Here is a 20,220-nt window from a genome sequence, read left to right on the forward strand (position 1 = left end):
TTTTCCAGGCCACAAGCAGGGAGCTGGATGGGAAGTGGAGCTACCGGCGACAATATGGGATGCTGGCACGTTCGAGGCGAGGACTTCAGCTGCTAGGCCACCACACTGGGACCACCAGTAATATCTTAATATTACAGTTGAAGAAACTGAGGCATGGATAGATTTAAATAATGTGTCCAATGTCTCATAGCTAGTAAGTGGCAGAATAATGTTTCAAATAAAAATAGGTTAAATCTACAACATATATTTTTTTCTTCTATGCTAAGCTGCTTTCCTTTGAAATAACTGTTTAGTTCAAGAAAGTTTTCTTGGGCTTGGCGGCGTGGTCTAGCAGATAAGGTCCTCGCCTTGAACACAATGGGATCCCATATGGGCCCTGGTTCTAGTCCTGGCAGCTCCACTTCCATCCAGCTCCCTGCTTGTGGCCTGGGAAAGCAGTTGAAGATGGTTCTGTCTCTCCTCCTCTCTGTATATCTGACTTTGTAGTGAAAATAAAAATAAATTTTGAAAAAAAAAGTTTTCTTGAGTACCGACTATATGCCTGAGATTACTATAGATACTGGGACTGTGATTGCTTATGGCCTGGGAAAGCAGAGAGCCCTTTGCCCCCTGCAGGGCTCAGTTCTGGCCATGTGGGGTTTCGGGGTATGAACACACACATAGATCTCTTTCAGGAGACAGTGAGCTAACCCACCCAAGGAATAGACTGGTCCGGAAATTAGCTCTTGTTTGGCAGAAAGTGAGTCACATCTGCTCCCAACAGGGATTCAAGGGACCAAGAAGAGGGGTGAGGGTCATAATAAAAGGCTTGGGAGTCGCACTGTGGCACAGCAGGTTAAACTGTGATGTTGGAATTCTTTTTTTAATGTTATTTCACATATTGCTTACATATTTGAGATGGATATATCCCCATGTCAGCTACTGAATAGAATGGGGAGGGTTGGAGAGAATCAAGATGATGGACTAGGGTAAGGACATGTTTAAACAAACAGAAAAATATTAGCCAGTGTGAAGCAGAGAGGGCACATTCCAGGAGACAGGAGAGGACAAAACAGCAGCAGAGGGGTGCCAGCAGACTGACAGACATAGGGAAGCAGCGGACACAACAGTGTGGTTTGGAGTGACTGATACCCCAGCGGCATACAGCGAACGGCTATCTGAACTCAACAGGCAGCTGGAACTCCACCAGCAACCAGGTGGGAAGGGGCGTTTACTGGAAGCTCCAGAGGTAAACCCATACAAGGAATTGCTTGTCCTGCTGATCTGTTTGATTTGACCAGGAACAGAGACAGAGCAGCAGGTCCTAGATGGGCAGTGCGGGAACAGGGTGGATTTCACAACCCAGTTCCACTTCCTAGAGGCATATTGGGTACCATTTTGTTTAAGGAGGCAAGGGCTTATGGGGCAGGACTGCACATGCACTAAGCTGGGAATGAATTCATTTCTGACTCAGTGAACTGCAACAACGTACATCCTACGGGTTCCACCCAAGACAGGTCCAGGTAGCCCTCAGACCTGATGGCCAGCAGATCAAGAACTCCAGTGGTGGCACATCAGGCGCCATTTCTTACAGTGTGGCAAATAATTTAAGACTGCAGGGGACAACAGTGAGCTGTGTATGTGCTGAGCTTGGTGAGAACTCACAGGAAAATAATGCCGACCATGGCATTGTACGGGTCAAAATAGGTCCATGTGGCCCTCAGACCTAACTGCCAACAGGTTCTGGCAAGATCAGCACAAACAGCCTAGCTATATAGGACATCTGGTGTCTTCCCTAATCCTGGGACCTACTTCAACAGGAAGTGGGAAGTAGGTTGTACATACAACAGTACAGCCTCAGCACGGTATCACAGGAGGTGGAGACTGGTGAGCCAGGAGCTGGGGCTACGGAGACCATGGTGGAAATCTAACATAAGAACCTAGACCTGGAACTTGCTGGAGGTTGTGGCACAAGTGACTGCAAACAAAGAGCTGTGTACCCACTGCAGTAAGTACAATCAGACTGTAGACCTGTGGGTGACACAGCTTAGAAGCTGCCCCAAGGAGAAGACTCTGCTAACCAGAAGCACAATGACCACGAGCAAAAGAAAAGACAGAAATACAATGAATATTACCGAAGATTCCCCTGCAAAGGAGCAAAACCCGTTGCCAACTTCAGAGTTAACTGAGGAAGAAATCAAGAAAATGGGGGACACAGAATTCAGAAAATTTTTTTAAATGGCATCACCATCATTTTTAAGATTTATTTCTTTATTTTTTAAAGATTTATTTTATTTTCATTACAAAGTCAGATATATAGAGAGGAAGAGAGGCAGAGAGGAAGATCTTCCGTCCTCTGGTTCACTCCCCAAGTGAGCACAACGGCTGATGAATCCGAAGCCAGGAGCCAGGAGCCTCTTCCAGGTCTCCCACACAGGTACAGGGTCCCAAGGCTTTGGGCCGTCCTCCACTGCTTTCCCAGGCCACAAGCGGGGAGCTGGATGGGAAGTGGAGCTGCCAGGATTAGAACCGGTGCCCATATGGGATCCCTGTGGGTTCAAGGAGAGGACTTTAGCCGTTAGGCCACGCTGCTGGGCCCAAAAAAACTTGTTATAATTCACAACAAATTCAAAACTTATGATAAAGCCTCTTATCAACAACAAGAAGCACGTAAAGCAGGCGTTCAAAGAATTCAAGGAATATGTCACATTGGAAATTAATCAAATGAAAGCTAATGTATCAGAAATGAAAAATACAGTGGAGCAAATTAAAAGTACAGCAGAAAGTCTCCAAAATAGAATAAAGGAGACAAAAGAAAGAATCTCAAAATTAGAAGATATTTCCTGTTTTCAGGGGGAAACAAACAAAAAGCTGAAAGCACAGCTTGTTCAAGCAAAAAAAAAGTATTTAAGAATTAAAAGACACTGTTAAAAGACCAAATAGAGGAATTATGGGAGTCGCAGAAGGTGCAGAAAGAGAAGCTGGATTTACAAATGTATTTAATGAAATAATAAGGGAACATTTCCCTAATCTGGAGAATTGGGAAACAACATCTAGGAGGGGCACAGAACTCCCAACAGGGTTGACCAAAAGTGATCTTCACCAAGACACATGATCATCAAATTCTCTTCAACTGAAGATAAGAAAAAGATCCTTACATGTGCACGTGAAAAAAATCAATTGACATATAAAGGAATGTCAAACTCACAGAAGGCCTCTCCCAGGAAACTCTACAGGCAAGAAGAGAATGGAGCAACATATTCCAGATTCTAAAAGGAAAAATTATCGACCCAGGATAATGTACCCAGCAAAACTTTCCTTTGTCTTTGAAAATGAGATAAAAGTCTTCCCCAATAAAGAAAAGTCAAAAGAATATGCCTCTTTCAATTGCCCTACCAATGATACTTCAAGATGTTCTCTTGACAGAGAAAAGGAATAGCGCCCACCAAAACCAAAGGCAAATGGGAAGAATATCCCAGTAAAATGACAACAGAAAACTAAATCAATGAACAACCCATTACAAAAATGACAGAACCAAATTGCAAACCTATTTGTATTAACCCTGAATATAAATGGCTTAAATTCATCAATCAAACATCATGGATTAGTGCACTGGATTAGAAAACAAAAACCATCTATTTGTTGCCTACAGGAGACACATATCACCAACAAAGATCAGCTGAAACTGTGTCTCATGGATTTTGATTTTTTTTTTGTTAGCTTCCTCTCCTCAAAACACTTCTGATTAAATTCTTCAGTGACTCATAGATCATACAGAAGCATCATTTTCTTCAAGAAGGTTCTTGATTTTCTTTTTCATTTCTTCAGTGACACATTAGTCATTCAGTAACATGTTATTTAACTTCATGGTGTTGTCAATTTCTTTATTTTTCTTTGTGTTGTTGATTTTGTTTTGTGGCTTTTCATTTAAGGGGATGTATAGTAACTGTGTAATGGAGACTATCATATCCAGATATGGGGACACAATGCAGTATGCATCTCTACTTCCAGACAAAGACGGACTCCCACTGAAACTGTTAACTATGTCTTGACAATAGGATGCTGGACTCTCTGCCATTGTCCCACAATGATGGACACATGACTGTGTTTGAAGAACTATACTGTAGTAATGATATAGGGAAACTCAGTTAGGGGGGAAGGGAGTTGGGGAGAGGATAAGGGAAATCCCAAGGCCTATGGAACTGTATCATAAAATGATGATAATAATAAAAAGAAGTAAAATTTTTTAAAAATGGAGAGGGTCAAGTATGAAGGAAGGTGGATGGGACACATGTTTCAGGTTTGTGTTCTTTTTTACCCTGTGTCTGCAGGGGAGTAGGGGGAGAGGGGACTGCTCCTTGCTGTCAAACCACATCAACACCCAGGGATGGGCAACAGTCCTTTGATAACACCTTAGAGACCCCAATGTGGGGAAGAGTGTTCTGAGGGTGTTACTTGAATGGTTTTGATAGTTCTGAGATGTTGTCAGTTTCATTGCTCCCAAGTTGAGAGAACTCTTTCCAAGGTCTATTGATAAAGTTCACCTCAGTACATCTACAGACCCAAAAACATGCTGCAAAGCTTAGTCAGAGAACTGTCAAACCTGTTCTGTTTTCCATCTTCTGACAAGGCAGTCAACATCCCCTGCTGGCCCAGATGAGCTGGCCATCATGGCCCCCATGTGTGTCTAAGCAAGCATCAGCAACTGAGGAGGTCCAGTCCCGAAGCATGCATTCTAAGGTCAGACCACACATCCTGTAATTTTCCCTGTGACCAGGGTCTATCCAGCAGTCTGGCTGGGGAGTCCCCTAAGAAACCTCACCTGGGGTGACACCAGACTGGACTCTAACAAGCATCAGCCAATGCAGGGTCAGGTGTGTTCTGTCACTTGCACCAGCCAATGTAAATACCGGTAGATGCAGCTTAGTTCCACTTCAGTCCCTTATCTTACTTAAACCAACAGGTGCTGCAGCCCAGCCCAGCCAACCCGCCACAGACCAGTCCTCATGAATACCAGCATGTGACATAGCCTAGCTCCCCACCGTGCCCGCCCCCAGGCTCAATTTTTGAACGTTAGCTTCTGCTGTATCCTTGTTAGACCCAGCCAATATGCCATCTAGCTCTCGTGCACACCCACTGGTGTTATGGCTTAGCTCAGTCTGACCCATGTATGTTGACAGGTGCCACTGCCTTGTTCAGCCTGGCCTACCACCCAGCCCTGGTTCTTGTGCTCACCAGCAATAGTTACAATCTAGCAGGGGGGTTCTCCAAGTCTGCCTACCAGTTCTGCTCCCAACCCTGAATCCCATGTGTGCCTCAGGTGCTGCTGCCAAAACTGACATGGCCAGCCCCCAGTCCTGACTCTTATTGGTGAGTACTGCAGCCTAGCCAAACTGGCCAACCCACATTCTGGCTCTCACCAATGGGTGCTACCTAACCTAGCCTAGCCCACCCCCAGCCCTGGCTATTGTGTGATCTAGTGGGTGCTGCAGCCAGCCTGGTCTGTCCCATATCCATTCTGGCTTCAGTGAGCAGTAGTAGGGGTTGGAGCCTAGCCCAGTCTGACCTGTCTCTAGACACAGCCCACACACATGCCGATGGGTACTGCAAACTTGCCCTGCCTATTCTTCCCACAGTCTTGGCTCTCACACTCACTAGTGAGAGTTGCAGCTCAGGAAGGAAGTCCCCCAGGTTCTCCTACCAGACCTGTTCCCAGCCCCGGTCTTGCACTTACTGGCAGGTGCATCAACACAATCTGGCATGGCCCACCTGCAGTCTCAGCTTTTGCTGGCAAACATTGCAGCTTAGCATACCCATATACAGCTCACACGCTCTCCTGGCTCTCATGTGTGCTGACGGGTGCTAAGGTCTAGCCTAGCCTGGCCTGTCCTCAGATCCAGCCTACACAAATGCTGACAACTCCTGCAGACTTGCCTGGCCAGATCCACCCTCAGCCCCAACTCTTGTGCTCCTCAGAGGGAGCTGCAGCCTATCGGAGGAGTTACCTAAGTTCACCTACCAGGCCTGCTCCCTGTTCAGATCTCACTTGTGCCAGCAGGGGCAGTGGCCCTGTTTAGCACAGTCTACCCTTGGTCCTGGCCCATGCATGTACTGGCAGATGCTGTAACCTGACCCAGTCTGGCCTGGTTCCAGCCCCAGATCCCAAGAGTGTCAGCTGGATTCCTGTCAGGTAAGTTCTGTGGTCCAACTTGCTCATGTCGTCACCACTCTAGCTCTCCACATAAACCAATGAGGGCTGCAGTCCCACAGAAGTGAACCCACAATTCCCCTACAGAATCTGACCCCAGATCTGATTCTCTAGCGTTCTGGTGGGTGCTGTGGCCCACTCCGTGCCCCAACATTTATGGGCAGGTACTGCAGCCTTGCCTAGTCAGACATGCTCTGCAGCCCCAGATTTTGAGAGCGCCAGTGGGCAGTGGGTGATACTATTTACCCTAATCCAGGTCTCCCACATGGTTAGGTACCTTGGCCTGATCCAGGTTTCCATCTAGTTTTCCCTGTCTAAACCACTTAGTTTCAGCTCCCTTGCCTACCTACATGTGTAGTGGCCTGGTCCATGGAAGACCCCATAAATCTTTCCTTGCTTGTTAAAGATGCCTTCAGTTGCTCCCACTCCAATACATCCCCAGCCCCCTTCCCTGAGCAGCCCTTCCCACATATAAGGACTGATGTGGCACATCCTGGTCCAAAATTCCCTGACTACAACCGTTTTCTGATCAGAACGCAGCTCCCATTCCCGCCCACGTGTTCCTCGGTGAGAATCTTGGTGGGTGTCCCCTTAGCTTCCCAACCAGGCCTGTTCCTAGCCATAGATCACGCGCATGCCAGTGGTTGCTCTGACTCAGCTTGGCACAGCCCCTCACTTGTCCCTACCCCTGCCCTAGATGCTATGGCATAGCGTCCCTAGCTCATGCAGACCAGTAGGTGCAAGAGCCTAGCTCGGCATGACCTGTGCTCCATCCTGATTTCTAATTTTGCTTGTGGGAAAAGGTTTGCTCAATCCTGCCCAGTCCACCCCGTTCCATTATCATCCCACACATTAGCCAGCCATTGGAGCTACTTTGTCCAGCTTGTCCGACCCCCAGGTCTGGACCATGTGTTCACCTGCAGGAGCTAAGACCCGCCAGGGGAGTTTCCCAAGTTGCTCTATTTAATCCATTCCCAGACCCAGTTCTCATACATGCCATTGGGTTTTAGGCCAGTGTCAGGCATAGTGTAGCCTTCCATTTGGCCTTGTATGAGCTGGTGAACATTGCAGCCCGGCCCACCCCACACCCTATTCATGATGTACATTCGGGTGCTGCTGACTTGACCAGTCCTGACTGTTATCAGTTCCTTTGCCCATGAGTGATGGCAGGTTCCTTGGTCATACCTATCTTAGTCCATCACCACCCCAACTTTTGAGCTAACCAGTGGGGCTATTATTTCCACAGGGTTTGGCCCACACATCCCCCACAGAATTTACCCTCAGATATGGTTTTCTCATGTGCTAGTTAATGTCATGGCCCTGCCTAATGAGACTTGTCTTCTGATCCATCATCATGTCAGGTAATAGGATATGATTGAGCTAAACAAGCCTTGAGCCTTAGCTTTTGCATGGACTGGTGTTCGTTGCTCAGCTTTGTTCAGTGATTACAAGTTCTACACAGGATTGATAGGGGGTTGGTATATCAGACTTTTCCATAAAGATAATCTGGTCCCTCTCCTCCAACCTACCAGGTCTCATTACCCTCACTTACCTTCAAAGGAAAAGTTATTCTGTGGCTGGGAATCTTTAGGATTGATTGACATCCCAGAAGTACTGTGGGCTTAAAATGGAGCTACCTAAGCAGCAATTCAAATCCCCAAAACCCCAGAGCCGGCCGCCAGGCAGCCAGCAGGCGGAACCTGGCTCCTGGCCACCACGGGACAGGTCACCATGTGTATGCGTCGGCTGGAATCAGGGCTCCTAGCAAGGAGACGATCCCAGCCTGGCACTGACCAGCCCCCAGCAGACTGCTGGAAGTTTTAATTCCCAGACCCCAAGTTCACCCCCTCCCCAATCCCATCCACCGCACAATGATCCCTACATAAATATTCCAGTTCCTTACAATATTTGGTTATTGTAAACAGCGATGTTATGAACATTCGAGAAAATATTTGGGGGCAGGGTAAGCTATCATTTGTGAATCCCTGCTTCATCCCTTATCAGGAAGTTTGGTTCCAGTTCCAGCTGCTCTGTTTCTAATCTAACTTCCCCTGAGAATACACCTTGGGAGATAACACATCATGGCTCAAGGAACTGGGTTCTTGCTACATCTGGGGGAAACAGGGATTGAGTTCCACACTTCTGACTTTAGTCTGGCACAATCCCTTCTGTTGTGGTATTTTGGGTAAATAGATGATAGGTCATTGTCTGTGTATCTGTCTATCTTTCTCTCTCTGACATTGAAGTCAAAGAATAAATTTTGAAAAGCACACATTGGGTATATTCCTAAGAATGAAATCGCTGCATTATAGCTTTATTAGATAATGGCACAATTTTCCCAAGTTACATAGTTTTTTTTCCAACCTTTCCAAATGGCATTTTGGTATCTGTTATTTGGTAAAATACTTGTTGAGGACTTGAACTTATTTTATCTACAAACAAAAGTTTTGAAATCTATGCTTGGGCCAGAGTGTTAGCAAAGACACAGAAAATGTAGGAGAGAGGAAGACTAGATAAGCTCAAGAACAGGTGCTGGCTTTGTTGCAGTAAAACACAAGGTTCTCTTACATCGTTGAATTGCTTTTCAATTTGTGAATTAAATTGCCTCATTATTTCTTCAGGTCAAACATTGACACTGTAAGTTTAGGTAGAAAAGGAACTTTTGTGTTTTTCAGCACTATCGTCTCAGACTTAACAGATGTTGGGTAACAATTTGGGAAAATGAATGAATAAATAAATGATTGAGTTTCCTAAAACTTAGTGGCCAAGTATCATGGCTTGCTGTAGGAGGTTTGCCTCAGTCTGCAAATAGCAATCCATATTCCAGTTTTCATGATCCAGGCCCTTCTCCTGAACCTGCCCCGTATACCAGGAGACTTCTGTCTGATCTGTCTGGGGATTATTATAGCCGGAACCACCAGCGAGACAGCTCTATTGCCTCAGACAGGTCAACCCAGCACCTCCCCCATGGTCAACAAGCAGAGGCGGGCAGAGGGGATGTACAAGGGCTACGTGGGCACAGTCAGATGATGCAGCTGTGGCTTGGCCATTCTCGAGTGTGCACGAGTGGCTCATTTCCATAGAGTCTCACATTTAATCCTCCTCAGAAGCCCCGTGGGACGGTCATGCTATAGACAAGACACCTCCAAGACGGGAAACGAGCCATCCAAGGTCACAGTCAGTGATTACAAAGCCCAGATGAAAACACATGTCTGTCTGAACTAAGAGCCTGAGAGTTTTGTAATTATGTGGGCGTAAATAATTTAAAAACGAAGCGTCCCTTGGCTCACAAGTGCACGCAGTGTTTTTGCATTTGATTTCAATTAAATTAAATACACGCAGTGCCGACTAGGTAAGTTTATGTAACTTAATCTGCTATCAGAATAACTTACATTTTTTCAGCTTCCTTGGACATGAGGCACTCAGTCTTGAATGAAGGCTTCTGCTCTGATGATCACCGGATAGTGTCAAGGTCAGGGTTAAGGAGAACTGTTCCAGAGGGGAGATGAGCTAAAGTATGCAGGGCAGAGGAAAAGGACTTAGCAAGAAAAAGGCAGGAAAGGTACTTGAAGAAGAAGTCTGAAAATTCTTTCCATCAGAGCTCCCTGGGATCTGTTTTAAGACTAGCCATCCAGTTCTTAAAAGCCAAAGACAGCAGAATGAACTAGACGAGGGTTGTTGGCAGGTTCACGCAACGCTGGGCCATGGAGTACATAAACGCTCCTAGTTACAGACAACGCATCTTGTCGCCACCCCAGGCCCAATTCCTGCTAAGTTGGATGATGCCAGCTCCTCAGCCTGGTGTTGCCACCAGGTACTGGGATGGGGGTGGGACAAACACCAGGTAGCATCACTGCCATGTGCTGTGTTGCTTTGCTTAGGGACTGCAGTGACAGGATAGGGGACAGCAGGATTCCTGGAGCAAAAGTGGGAGATGAGGAGGTCTTTATCACAGGGCTCCAGCCAGAAAAGAAAATGCTGTGGACTTGTGGCTCTTGGCCCAGCTCCCAGTCTAGCTAAGCTTGGAACTGTCCACTTTTTTGGGTAGTTTCAATATTTTATCCCATGTAGCCGGGGTCTCTGTTTGGGTTTCCTTTGGCCCCTCAGTCTCAGATGGCCTGCTGTGGTCCACTGCAGCCCCCGCTCATGATTCAGACTGAAATAGCGGCTACTTTGCATGCCACTTCAGGCTGCATTTCAGTTCTTGTTTCTTTGAAAAGGACTTGTCAGGGAAGCAATATGAAATGTCAGGTTCCGGCCTGGTTTTCCCCACTTACCTTGAACCTTGCAGCTTGACATTTGTGGGATTCCCAGCCATGGCCAGAGATGCTGTATGCTGATCGACTTGTTTAATTCACAAGGAGCTGGACAGTGATGATGTCAAGTCCCGTGCGATCAGATTTCTCTCCTTCCAGCTCCTTCCATCAACCGCCTGGAGTCCACAACAGCTAGCCCGTCCCACTCCTGCCTAGGACACCCCTATTAAACTCCAAGAGTCAGCATGTGCTTGCCTGTTTCCTCCTACAAAGCACATGGTGAGACCTAATGTCATTGTCTGCTCTGGAAACTCAAACTTAACAAAAGTTGGCTGTGTCCTGTTAGTATCTAACACACACCTGTTCTAGACATTGAAAGTTAGTCTTTTTTTTTTCCCCTGTCTTAGACATAAATAATGACTTGCCATTTGTAGTTGTTTTCTTCTTTTGAAGTCTTTTCCAGATTTGGAATCACTGAGATTTAATTTTTTATCACTGTCCTGAGGAACTAAAGGTCAAGAACATACACAAGACATAGGGGACTTGAACTTGGATATTTTTAAGTACGGAAATTGCCAGTATCTACTTGTTTCCCACTAACAGAGACATGGACCAATCTCTGACTGTTGGGGCTGGTTAGAGAAAGCTGATTTTCCTTCCAGAAATGAATAATTCTCTCTGACCCTATTTATTCATCCCTTCACTTTCTGAAGTAGAACTGTTTTTCCAGAAATCTATATGTTCTTTAATATCCCCTTTATCCAGGAAACCCCATTCTGTAAGTTGCAAGTTAGACTCACGTGTGCTAAGAGTGGAGGAGTTGGGGCAATCATTTGACACAGCAGTGAAGATGCCACTTTGGATACCCACATATCAGATCACAATGCATGGATTCCAGGCCCAACTCTGGCTCCAATCAGCTTCCTGATAATGCACATTCTGGAGGCAGCAGGCATGGCACAAGTACATGGGCCTCACATGGGCAGCCTGAGGGGTTCAGGCTATTTTGACCTGGTCCAGCCCTAGCTGTTGCAGGAATTTGGAGAGTGAACCATTGGTTGGAAGATATTTCTCTCTCTCTTTTTTCTCTACACGGCAAGTAAATATTAATTAATTAAAACATTTGTATAATGTTGAGAAGTGATAGGAAAGCTAGGATCTAACATAATTAGCATCAATAGAGGATCCACCTGAAAAAACAAATGAACTTGAACAGTTCACAAAAGAGGAAATAAAGTGAGCTAAAAGACACGTGGGAAAATGTTCAACTTCACTAGTAACAAAAGAAATGCAAATGTTTAAAACCAGGTACCAATTTCATCTTACAAACCTGCAAAAACTATAAATAGAAGGGAAAGAAAATAGCCAGAACTGGCAGGTATGCAATACCATGGGCACCCTCACAGCCTGCGGGTGTATGTAATTTGGTATCACTTCTGGGATATTTGTCAGTTATGTTTCTGTTAGATTATCCTAGGAAGGGGCAAGCATTTGGTCTGATGATTATAGTGCCCAGCTATCGTGCCAAAGCACCTGAGTTTGATCATGCCTCCCGCTCTTGACTCAAGCTCCCTGCTAATGTACACCCTGGGGGACAGCAGGTGATGGCTGCAGTAGTTGGGGCTCGCCACCCACATGGGAGTCTTAAATTGAGTTTCTAACTCATGGCTTCACTTCCACCCAATTCTAAACATCACAAACATTAGTAGGGTGAACTAGCTGATGGAAGCTCTCTTTCTGTTTCTCTTCCTCTCAAATAAATAAGTAAACATTTTAATTTATTTTATTGATTTAAAGTCACAGTGACAGAGAGAAAAAGAGGGAAAGACAGAGAAAGAGATTTTCTATCAATTGGTTCACTCCCGCTAAATAGTTGCAGTGGCTAGGGCTGTGCCAGGCTGAAGCCAAGAGTCTGGAACTCCATCCAGGTCTCTCCTGTGGGTAGCAGTATTTGAACCATCTTCTGATGCTTTCCTAGGCACATTATTCAGAAGGTGGATCAGAAGTGGAGTAGCTGGAACTCAAACCAATGCAAGATACTGGCATTGCAATGTTAGCTTAACCTACTGTGCCAAAATGATGGCCACAGTAACGTTTTTTTCTTTCTTTTTAAGTCTTTCTTTCTTTCCTTCTTTTAATTTGCTATTGCAAAGTCAGGTATATAGAGAGGAGGAGAGACAGTGAGAAAGATATTCCATCTGATGATTCACTCTCCAAGTGAGAGCCAGGAGCCCAGAGTCTCTTCCGGGTCTCCAACACAGGTGCAGGGTCTCAACTGCTTTGGGTCATCCTCAACTGCTTTACCAGGCCACAGAATGGAACTGGATGGGAAACGGGCAGCCAGAATTAGAACCGGCATCATATGGGATGCAGGCGCATGCTAGGTGAGGACTTTAGCTGCTTGGCCACCACGCCAGGTTCTTTCTTTCTTTCTTTCTTTCTTTCTTTCTTTTTTTAAGCTAAATGTTAGAGCAGGTGTCCACCAGTCACAGAGCATTTCTAGGGAGGCTGACCCACCCTCCTCCCACTGAGACTGAAAAAACCAACTAAGGACAGTGATAAGGACTCATGGAAAGCATTCAGGGTAGACAGTTACTGGCATTCCTTTAAGGAGGCATGATTTTTTTCTTTTTTAATTGGAAAGAAAGACTTACAGAGAAAAGGAGACGCAGAGAGAAAGGTCTTTCATCCGCTGATGCCCCAAGTGGCTGCAACAGGAACCAGGAACCTCCTCTGAGTCTTCCATGTGGGTACAGCATCCTAAAACTTTCGGCCATCCTCTACTGCCACAAGCAGGGAGCTGGATGGGAATTAGAGCATTTGGGACATAAATCGGTGCGCATATGGGATCCCAGCACATCCAAGGCAAGAACTTAAGCCACTAGGTTATTGTGCTGGACCGGCATGAACATTTTGTAAAGTTAGAATGTAGTGATGGTTGTATAACCCATAAGTAAATAGAAAACATGGAATTGTGCGCTTTAAGTGTGTGTTTAGGGACTGGCATTCGGGGCAGCACTTAAGACGCTGCTTGGGATGCCTGTGCCCCATGCCAAAACACCTGAATGTGAGTACAACCCTGCTACCGATTCTAGCTTCTGGTGGATCTGCACCCTGAGAGGCTGCTCCCCAGTAGTTGGGATCCTGCCACTCACACGTGGGAGGCCCCATTGAGTCCCTAGCTCCTAACTCCAGCCCAGCCCAATCCCAACTGATGCAGGTATTTTGGGAATAGAGCCAGTATATGGGAGAGCTCTGTGTGTCTGTCCCTATCACTCTCTCTCCTTTTCAAATAAATAGAAAAAGAGTTCATTAAATAGCTTTTTACTTTGCATGACATGTGAATTACTTTTCTTTTGAAACTTTTTAATTTGGGGGAAAGAAAATCTATTCACCTAGTAGGTCAACATGTGGAGGTCAACTCACAAAAAACAGAAAAACAGCATCCCTCTCAGTTAAAGATCCAGGGAGCAAAACGGAGCTGAGTGTGAATTGAAGCACAGGGTGTGGGAAAGATCAGGAAGGGAGCCTCTATGTATTTTCAAGGAGTCCAAAACCAAAGTTACCTCCTAGGGCCCTGAAGAACTTGCAGGTACAGTTCATATTTAATCCGTGAAAAACCACAGAGAAGTAAGAGAAGTCCTAGCGATGAGCACGCTTAGGGAAAGGGGCATGCATAGAATGAAAATCAAAGACATCTTCCAGGCTCCTTAATAAATGCAAGGCTTTTTGCAAGAATGTGAGCTCTGGAAGGGTGCGGCCTTATGTATGCAACCACAGCCATCTCCTCAGGCCTAGAGCAGCAGCCAGCCAATGACGGGTCTGCAAATATTTGTCTAAGATTGAGTGCCAACTCCTCCTGACTGGCCTGGGAGGGAGAACCTTAGCACCTTAGCAAGTCAATCTACCCAGGGACTTCTGGGAGAAAAAGCCTAGTGAGAGTTTTGGTCGGGGAGAGAAGAGACAGTGTTTTCTGGTATTCTGTCGGTTGGCTTTTGTTTTTCATTTTTGGTTATAAATTTCAGTTCTCAATCGGGTTAATTGTTTTTTTCTGCGTTCATTGAGATACTCTCATAGTTTCCTTCACTCGTTTGAGCTAGTGAATTTCACTAATTCATTTTCTTCTGTATTTAATATTTGTTTATGTATCTATCTATCTGAAAGGCAAAACCGTTAAGAGAGACACAAGAGAGACATCGTCTACCTGGTACCTGCACCAGCTGGGGTTCGGCCAGTACAAAAGCAAGAAACTCCCACCAGGTCTCTCAATGGTTGGTAGGAATTCAAGCACTTTGGCCATTACTTGCTGTCTCCCAGAGTGTGCGTTAGCAGGGAGATGAATCACGACAAAGAACTTGATCAAAGCCTCTCTCGATATAGGTTGTACACATCCCTAAGGGCAGCTTAACCTGATACTCCACAACACCAGTTCCAATGAGTTGTTTTTCAAATTTTGCACTCTTAGGAAAACCCCACATTTGAATGCTGTGTGATTCTTACTGTTAAATTCAGTTTCTTAATACTTTGTTGACAAAAAAGCCATCTGGACCCAAGAGGATCTTTTTATTACCAGTCCACTTAAACTAACAAATAACAGACTATTTAGGCATTTTATTTCCTTTTGAGTCAGTGTGGTCATTTGTGTGTCTTTCAAGAAATATATGCGTTTTAAGCGGATTTTAATTTTTTTTCAATTTGAAAGGTAGAGTGAAAGAGAAAGAGAAAGGAATTTTTTACTAGTTTATTCCCCAAGTGGCTGCAACAGTTAAGTCCAGGCCAGGCCAAAAATCTAGGAGCCAGGAGCTTCAGCCTTATCTCCTGCATGGGTGGCAGGGGCCTATATATTTGGGCCATCTTCTGCTGCCCTCACAGGTACATTAGCAGGAAGCTGGTTTTGGAATTTGAGTAATTGGTACTGGAACCTGCATTCCAGTATAGGACATCAACATTGAAAGCAGTGTTCTTTTTTTTTTTTATTATATTTTTGACAATCTTTACATAGTTAATTAGGGTAAAAGGGTTCAAGGGCTATAGGAAAGTGGGTAAGACTATCGTTTTCATATTGTTTCCTTCAAGTTTAAAGGGGGATATTGAGGGAGAAGACCCACCCAGTTTCCCACCCACCCCAGATCCCAGATGTAGGGCATGTTCCAAGGGTTTTGACAGTTTAACAGTTATGAGTTGCTGCCAATCTTGCCACTCCGAGCACAATGAGGTTGCTGAAGAATCCACTGATTGACAAGGTCCATCATAGAGTGTTGCCAGCCGCATCCGTATGCACTGGCCACATGCCGTACCCAAAATGGTGCCAGCCGGAGAAGCCACACCTTGGTGCCTGGTGGAGAGTCACGTAGCTTTTGCGGCGTGGCCGGCGCGTGAACACTGGGGACTGACGAATCCGGTCGCCCAGGACCCTGCGTGATCATGACGCCGACCTATCATCGGCGGAGGCGGGGCCAGTCAGCACATAAGAGCAGGCAGCCGGCCGGGGTCGGCCCCCTTTCCTCTTCCTCATCTTGGTGTGCACAATAAAGTCTACCGCAGAAGACTTCACTCGCGTCTGCCTCTTATTGCTGGACGATAGGACTCGTGGGCGTGACAATAGAGTCTCAGTTTGCCCAGTATTTCACTGCCAACCTATAGCTGAGGTGGTTGATTGACCTGTTCTGTCCTCTGTCTTTTCTTGATTAGGGTTCTGAGTCCGGCATTTCGATTGAGGAGATCCCCAAAGAAACTTTGTCTGAGGTGTTCCCAGACCAGATTGCAAGCAGTGTCTTGACCCATCATGCCACAATGCTAGCCACTGTTTGAGTCTTAAAAATTTTAGAAGACATTTCCTTAATTTTTTTATGTTTAATTTTATTTGTAAGACAGATACACATTGAGAGAGAGAAAGAAAAAGAGACATACAGGGACAGCTTATCTACCTACTGGTTTGTTACACAAATGATTGAAATAGTCATATTGGGCTTCATCTGGGTTTCCCATATGGGTGTCAAACTTAAGTACTTTAGTCATCCTCTGCTGCATCCGGGGTAAACATTAGCAGGGAGCTGGATCGGAAATGAAGTCGGCAGAACTTAAACCAGGGACTCAGGTATGGATTACAGGAATTCCAAGCAATGACTTAACTACTAGATCAATCACCTGCCTTCATCTAAGTTGTTAAATCCCTATTTACATAAAGCTTCTTAAATGTTTTTATTTAAAAAGCAGAGAGAAAGAGAGACAGAAAGGAAGATCTTCCACCCACTGATTCACTCCCCAGGTGCCTGCAACAGCTGAAGCTGAGCTGGTCCAAAGCCAGGAGTCACGAGCTTCTTCGAAGTCTCCCATGCAGGTGCAGGGTCCCAAGGCTTTGGGCCATCCTCAACTGCTTCCCCAGGCCACAAAAAGGGAGCTGGATGAGAAGTGGAGCAGCCTGGACACCAACCAGCATTCATAATGCAAGCAAGGCAGGGATTTTGCCACTGAGCCACTTTTTATTCTATTCTATCATTGTCCTTTGAAAGAACCAGGCTAAGAAGAGCCTGTAAAAGGAGCTTCTATGTAAGGATGGGTGCAAGTCAGCCAGGGAAATCACAAAGGGAAGAGGATTCTTAGCAGTGTAAACAGAGAAGTCAAGACCTTGACTTGGGAAAGTGATGAGTTTGAGGAACTGAAAGGCTGATGTTGCTGGAAAGGAGTAGGAGAGAGCCACCCATGGGGCAAGAGGGGTGAAAAGGTCAAGTTATGCAAGTTTTGAAGGGCACGTTGGTTCTTATGTGAGTATTCATGCTGTCTGTGTTCAGATTCCACTAACAATCTGTGCGCAGCTGAGCTCTGCACTTACTGGCATCACAGCCAGCTGACAGTGACCGTGGCTTTTTTCTCCTTCCCCATAGTACCTCAGCACCGTGAGGACCAAGCAGAAGGAGAAGTGAATATGCAGACTGAAGCAGAAAAGAAGATAAGGCAGCAATCCAAGTGCCCTGTTGGCTTGCACCCACTTGGCTAACCTACAGAGCAGAAATAAGAAAGGCTGGGGGCTGGGGACAGTGGCACAAGCCATCGGACCACATGCTATTATCCAAAACTCACCTGTCAAAAAGACTAAAAACAAAACAAAAAAACACCACCTCCCAACCACCAAGGCTATCTTCCTGAAAGACTACCTGGCTCACACCTGCTGGTCCCTATGACAGTCTTGACAATCTTCTGTTCTCAGTTGTGGCTAAAGGTAATGTACACAGTAGTCACCTTTTGCACTGTCTTTAAAAAGAAAGTAGGCAGATCTGGCACAATGGCAAGGTTAGCTAATCCTCTCTTTTCAAGCACCAGGACTCTACATGGTCACTGGTTCATGTCCTGTCTGCTGCACTTCCCATCTGGCTCCTTGCTTGTGGCCTGAGAAGGCAGTGGAGGATGGCCCAAAGTCTTGAGATTCTGCACCTGGGTGGAAAACCCAGAAGAAGCTACTGGCTTTGGATCATCAGCTCCTGGCTTCAGGTTGGCTCAGCTCTGGCTGTTGCAGCCATTTAGAGTGAACCAATGGATGGAAGATCTTTATCTCTCCACTCTCTGTACATCTGTAGAGTTGAAAGCAAGATGGAGTTAACTTGACTCATGGTTAATTACAATACTTTTTGCCTTTGTAACTTCTTCTTTGCTTGCTTGGCTATCAAACTATGTGAGAGTATGTGAGCTTTCAAGTCCAGCCATCTACATGACCTTCAGCACGATAGTTCTTAGTTCCCAGGAATCAAGGTCTGAGTCTGGTTATCTCATAGGTGGCTTCAAGGGCTAAGTTTGGTTATCTTGACTACTAGACCAGAGAAGAGCCAGGCACAGGATATCCAGCCACAACAAGCTATTTTAAACTGCCCCTATAAAAGCCCTATGAATGTGCTGTTCAGGGCCACACTCTGTTAAGGGGTGCTGGTCCCGGTCAGTTGGTCCGTTGGTCAGTTGTTTGCCTTACCTTTCATTGTAATAAGATTTGTGGTGAGTGTAATATTCTGTTTTTGTGGTCCAGTGTGGATGCAACACATCTGTCTTTCCAATAAAAAACAAATAAATATTTTTAAAAATTTAAAAACTTGGGACCTAATCTTAAAATTATAGGAATCCAATGCCCTTTACACAAAATCTGATAATCATTTACACAAAATGCCAGTGAATGGAAGATCTCTCTCCTCTCTGTAAATATGCCTTTCAAAAAAGTAAATAAAATATTAAAAGGAGAGAGAGAAGAGAAAAAGAAAAAATGGCCCAGCATGATGGCTCAGTGGCCAATTCCTTGCCTTGCACACTCCAGAATCCCATATGGGCACCAGTTTGTGTCCTGGCTGCTTCACTTTCCTAATCAACTCCTTGTTTGTGACCTGGGAAAGCAGTGGAGGATGGTCCAAAGCCTTGGGACTATACACTCATGTGGGAGACCTGAAAGAAGCTCGTGGCTCCTGGCTTTGAATTAGCCCAGATCCAGCTATGGTAGCCATTTGGGGAGAGAGCCAGCAGATGGAAGAACTTTCTGTCTCTCCTTCTCTCTGTAAATCTCTTTCCAATAAACATAAATGAATCTTTAAAGAAAATAATAGAACAGACATTCTTGATGTTGTCAGCTAACCAGCAACTTCACGAGACTTAACATGTTTAAAATAACAATGAATAGTCATAATAATAATGTATCTATTTCCTTTGGTAGGTTATAAGATTCAAGAATTGGGGCCCATCTGAAATGAGGAACCAGAAACTTCTTTCAGTGTTGGGGTCCGTGCAGTAGATGTGAGGGACATAAGGGGGTGAAGGGTGTTCCATTGCAGGCAGGTCCGCAAGGAATCTCCAGCTGTTCAGCAGGGCCAGCCCAGTTGATGTCTCTACAACCACCTGAATGCAGCTCCACCTTCTTTTGCATGGACACCGGACCATCCTGCGGAAGAATTCTAATCCATCCTGGCATTTGCTACTGCGAGGTTAACCTTTTGCTCAGCCTGAGCTTGAAGGTCAATATCTTGCAAAAAGGGCCCTTTATCATTCCTACTGTTTTGGCTGTCCCCATTGAACCTATGCTAATCAAGGGACCTGTATTTAGGCTTTCATTCTTTCCTTGATCTTTAAGTTCTCCTTTTCTTTGTGATACAAGATTGAGTTGTAGGATAAGAATCCTAGCAGGAACTTCTAGGTAATGTTAGCAGGAACTTCTATTGTTTCTAGATAAAACTAATGGCAGAATTATCCTTAGAAACACCCACTTGGTCATGACGTGAAAAGTCTGAGCCAGAGTTTGACTGATTTTGTATAAATAAAGCGGACAGCTTTTGTGCGTTGTCCATTATGATCATGAAGTCCTAGTGGTCCGTCTCTTTCTTTCCTCTTTACGCCTCATCCATGCACCCTTCGCGAGTTCCGAACTCAGCTGGAGCTGGACTCCGGCATTTCAGGTCTCTGATATGGGTGTGGTGGCACAAAGATTTAGGCCATCTTTTGCTGCTTTCTCAAGGACATTAGCAGAGATTTGGATGAGAAGTGAAGCAACTGGAGCTTGTCCATATGTGATGCTGGCACTGCAGGTGGAGGCTAAGCTCACTATGCCATGGTGCCAGCCCCAAATTCTTTTAAAAGATGTAATAGTGGCAAAAGGCATGTCCAAAAGCACCATTAAGATAGGCAATAGAGTACAATAGAGTCATATAAATCCATTGCCTTTTCTAAAAACTTTTTTTGGGGGGTGGGAGGAGGCAGATTTACAGAGAAGGAAATTCAAAGGAAAAGATTTTCCATGTGCTGGTTCACTCC

The sequence above is a fragment of the Ochotona curzoniae genome, unplaced genomic scaffold, assembly GCF_017591425.1.
Source record: "Ochotona curzoniae isolate NIBS_2020 unplaced genomic scaffold, NIBS_Ocur_1.0 contig_2723, whole genome shotgun sequence".
In the NCBI taxonomy this organism is placed as follows: Eukaryota; Metazoa; Chordata; class Mammalia; order Lagomorpha; family Ochotonidae; genus Ochotona; species Ochotona curzoniae.